The following is a 5404-nucleotide window of genomic DNA, read 5'->3' on the forward strand; positions in this document are numbered from 1 at the left end:
AAGAAAACCAAGACTCGACACCAACATCCACTGTAGTCCTCAAGTTTAGTGTCTTTTGTCACTTGTATAAGTCTTATTTGATTGTGGTCACAATGTTTACTTTCACAGGAAGGATAGATAGCACTGAACCATATGTTATCTGAGTCTGTTGAAAGATTTGATTTTGTTGAAGCCCATTGTTGCCGCTGTCTCATTTGAAATTGACTGAATCCATGAAACTAATACTTTATTGCGAAGAAGATGGAACTTTATTGTGGATTGGCAATGCAGATGCTGCTTTATTGCGAATTGTGTGCGGATAGATTGAAGAAAAGTAGAAGAAATTGTACTCCTTGAAACATGTGATGTTCTCAGTTCCACACCCATCACTAGACGTAGGATTTTCCTTAGCCACAGATAGAAGCTGATTTATTATGGATGGAAAGGAGTGAAAAGGGAGGTTTATTATGAATGGCGAACCAATCTTGGGTAGATCAATAACAAGCCATGATGGGAATGTGTAAGTTTATTATGGATGGAAAGGGTGAAAAGGAGGGATTATTATGAATGGCTAACCAATCTTAGGTAGATCAATAACAAGCCATGATGAGAATGGGTATGTTTATTATGGATGTATAGGTTGTGAGTGTGTGCAAAGTGAAGGATGAAATGGAATCCTGAAGAAGGGAGGAGCAGTGTCTCTACACATGGCGCCGGTGACCCGGTTTTCACCATGGTACTTGCCTAGGGCGCCACCGAAGTGGTTTTCACCGTTAGACGATTTTTTTTTATTTTTTTTTACTTTTTTTTTTTTCAATTTTTTTTGTGTCACAAGGCACCTGTTTGCCAGGTTTTCACCAAGTAACGATTTTTTTTTTTTTTTTCATATTTTTTTTTTGTATTTTTGAATTTTTTTATTTTTTTTGTATTTTTGAAATTTTTGATTTTTTTGTATTTTTGAAATTTTTGATTTTTTTGCATTTTTTGCATTTTTGATTTTTTTGTATTTTTTGAATTAGGATATTCCAAAGAGCTATGTGTAGAACCTGCGAAGGCGCATGTTGTTGATAGGATCCTCCAAAGGTTCACCTTCTATAGTTGAGAGCTGATATGCCCCAGATCCATATGCTGCTATAATGATGTAAGGACCAAGCCAATTTGGTTCGAACTTGCCCTTCTTCTCTCTATCTTGCTGATTTTTAGGATTTTCCTTGAGAACTAAGTCACCCACCTCAAATGTACGAGGCTTTACCTTATGATTGTACCTGCATTGTTCCTTCGCTGAATGATGTGTAGCTTGAGTGACTGTCTTCCTTGATGAAGGAACTAAGATAGAATTACTAGTGTGTGGACTACACAAGCCCGTATGCGTGTCACCTAAAGAAGTTTGGGCATCCCTAACAACAAAGTCCTTCAAGAAAGTTCCATTAAAGGTCCATGATGTATCACTAGAAGGGAAATTATGTGTGGAACCAGTGGATGAGTGATGAAGGCTTATGATTGTGAAAAGAAGTGAAAGTAGGATAGTATGATGGAGACTTAGGATCAACAAGTATGCTTTTTGACTTAAAATTGTAGAACTTTTGCCCCTAGTTATTTTGGTATTAGGGGAGATCATCTCTTGTTCTTTTTCTTTCATAGAATTTTTATCCTTGACTTTTTTTGTAGAGTCCTGTGTAGGAGAAAAAGTGAGACTAGGCTAACATGTCCTAATCCTACCTTTTGACACACACTTGTGGAATACGAAAGAGCCTAAAGGTATCACACAATTGGCTACTTCTTTTTGTGGAAGAGAGAGCCACGGGCTACCTATTAGGATTTCTATTCCTTTGTTGCAAATGATAGATAAAATGATACAAGTTCAACTCCTAATCCCAAAGTGCAAGTATGAACTAATAACAAGATTGCAGAATTAAGGTTAAACAATGGAAAGCGGTAAACACAAGGATAAGACAAGAATGCAAATGCATACCCAGAGTTAAAATCTGAGTGAAAATGTTCGGGACGGGGGCGCAGGCGCCACTGTCCTGATATTGCCCCTGAAACTGTTGTTCTTCAACCTGAAAAGCTGTCTGAAACTTGCTGTCTGACAGAAGGACCAGGGCGCCCAGCGCCCCTGTCCCAAGGACCAGGGCGGCCAGTGCCCCTGTCCTGGCAGGACCAGGGCGCCCCACGCCCCTTTCCTAGTCTTTTTCTCTAAAATTTGGTGTGTTGTTCAGTCTCCGTCTGCTTCCGTTGGATTTGCAACTTGCGGCATCGTCCGAATCCCAAAACCTGCACTTATATCTGAAAAGGTATGGTGGGCGGCTATATAGGGTTTTGCCTTAGTCAAACCCCCGCTTTGGTGGTTTCCACCTCCACGAATAGCCAAGTTGTATAGTAAAAGTTGTGTGTGCAGACCTTGTGTGTGTGCAAGATCCTAAAATGCAAGTAAGCAAGCTAGAGCAACCTAGAAAGTAAACCCTAATTGCTTGTAAATGATAATGTAAATGCTCTAAATCAAGATGCAAAGTGATCTAAAGCATGAATACAAATGATATGATGAAGCTTATGCAAAGACATGAAAACAACATGAAATCATACCCAACCCCAAGGGAGGGGTACAAGCCAATCTTCAGTCGGTGATCCCTTATTGTTCTTCAATGCCTTCAAAGCCCTAAATGGATGAATGAAATTGATGGATGCTTGATGGATGGATGTTGAATGTTGTTGAAGTCTTCAAAGATCTTCTCTTTCGCTACATAGAAGGTCCCCTGAAAACCAAAATTCGGATCCTTTCAAATGAAGAAAGAGAGCCTTTATATATGAAACCCTAGGTCTTAATTTCAACTTTTGGCCGACCTAGAGATTGAATCTCCCGCCAATTTCTTAGGGTTAAGCTTTATTTTATGATTGGATTGCGCTCCTGAAATTTTGGGAAAAATGTTCGAGACCGTGTGCACGCCGGGCGCCATGGTCTAGACAACTTTTCACCAAATTTTTAGGGTCGTCGGATATGATGTTTTTAGAGCGAATCCCGAAGTTATAACTGATTTCGAGATGTTTTGACCCCTGAAATCAAGCCCCCAAGTTCAAAATAGGACCTAATTAGGGTTTTTGATTAAATGATGTATTGGAAGAATAAAATGAAAGGGGCACACTTTAATGAAAAGGGCCCAACTTTATGATATGGGAGATGATAAAATAGAACCTTAGACCTAATTAATTTAATTAATTAAGTGCTAAAGGGGAAATGCAATGCAAAATGCACGAAGGTGGGTGCTAAACTAGGTGTGAAATTGTACCACCCTAGCAAGTGTGTACAATTTACGACGCTACAAGTCCAATAGCTTTTGATTTTGATTTGAACTAAAGGACTTTTCTTTAGTTTTGACATTTAGATTTTTCTTTTTAAAGCTTGATTTTTGATCCCCAATTAGTAAGGGCTTTTTAAATTCTTGTTGATCCAAGTCTGGAAGTGTAGTGGAAATGGAATGAGTGGATGATATAGTAAAGCTACGTGAGTTCTCAAGAGGGCTGGCGATACGCTCAATAGATTCTTTGTTGGAACCACTCTTAGGACTATTGATATCAAGAGGTGCTTGTACCACTAGAGGAGATTTGCATTCAGACTTAGTAGCCACAACACTAGGTGGTTCGCACCCAATTCCTTGGCATTGCAATTTTTTTGTAGGTTGTTCTTGTCGACTGAATACCTTAGGAGATAATGAGAGTTGGTCAACATAAAATATATACTCACCACATCCCATGTCTTTAAACTTGAACTTTTCTTTGATCTCTGCTTGTTTTGATGTAAAAGCTTTCAAGGATTCTGAATCCACATATGCTGAAGATGGAATAGCCTCTCGATTGACTGGTATTGTTATTTCTGATCTAGGTCACATATTATTGCAATATATGAATGGATTTGGGTCACCTTTGACAGTCACTTCAACTCCATTGTGTGGAAACTTGATGCATCGATGATATGTAGATGGGACTGCGCTCATTTCATGAATCCATGGGCGTCCCAAGAGTATGTTGTATGTGAGATCTAGATCAAGGACTTGACAAACCACATCCTTTGTAACCGGTCCAACTCTGAGAGGTAAGGTGACTGTGCCTTTGGATGATCGCTCTTCATCATCATATGCTTTGATGGTAATTTTGTTTGTAGAATTCACAGCTTTATCAAAATATCCCAATTGTTTAATAGTGCTCAATGTACAAATGTTTAGACCTACTCCTCCATCTATCAGGACTCGTTTGATTCTATGTTTATGTATGAAGGCTTCAATGTGTAATGGTGCATTATGTGGCTGACTTATGGAGGCGTCATCGGCTTCTATGAATGTAAGTGAGTGTGGAATGGAAAGGTATCCCACCATGGCTTGAAACTGGTCCACGTTCAAATTAGTGGGGACGGAAGTGTCTCTTAAATTTTTGTCAAGAATGGCCTTATGTGCAGGGGATATGCATAAGAGCTCAAGGATTGAGATAAGCGTGGGTGTCTTCCCTAATGTTTCTACAAGGTCATACTCAGGTTTGGCTGATGAGGAAGTGGTGTTCTTGGCTGGAGCACCTTGCAAGGTGAATTTACCTCGATGAGTTGTAACATGACATTCAGAGGTAGGTTCGGAAGAAGATCCAATGCCTTTTAAGACAATCTTGGGTCTCTGGGTAGAATTCTCAGGGTTTTTGTCCTTGATGATAATGGTAGAGACGTAATTGTCCATCGAGATGTGATTGATAGTTGAATCATAGTTGTAGGATGCTCTGGTATAGTTGGTTTGATCATCTGTGACTTTAGCTTTTCCTTTGTCATGTTTTGGGAATGGTTCCTTAAACATCTCATGTTCTTGATTGGATGAGTGCCCTTCAATCTCAATGTCACCCCTATCAATGAGATCTTGTATGATGTTCTTCAGTCGATGACAATTTCCTGTCTTATGACCCTTGCTCTTATGAAATTCACAATATTCATCATCATTCCACCAATTTGGTTTAACCTTTGGTTCATATGGAGGAAAATTTGGAATTGTTATTATTTTGTTTGCCACTAGCTTTTTGAAAACTGATTCAAGTGGTTCTCCCAATGGAGTGTACTTCCTTCGTGATTTAGAAGTTGTTTGAGTATTCACCTGATTTGATCCGGAAAAAACGAATTTGGGTCGCACTGTATTGGCATCAACAACACCATCATTGACTGTGTTCTTGTTTTTATTCCAAAATCTTGGCTTGTCTTTTCCTTTAAAGTCATCTTTGTTTTTCTTGAATATCTTAATGACTCCTTGTTCAATTAGGACCTTTTCTGTCGCTAAGCCTTTTTCAATGATGTCCTTGAAGGTGGACAAACAAGCTTTCCTTAAGTCATAACCAATCTCTTTGTTAACATTTTGGGTGAACATCTCTACCATTTGTTTTTGTGGAATTTCACAAGAGCATT

The sequence above is a fragment of the Cryptomeria japonica genome, chromosome 3 (assembly GCF_030272615.1).
Source record: "Cryptomeria japonica chromosome 3, Sugi_1.0, whole genome shotgun sequence".
Taxonomy (NCBI): Eukaryota; Viridiplantae; Streptophyta; class Pinopsida; order Cupressales; family Cupressaceae; genus Cryptomeria; species Cryptomeria japonica.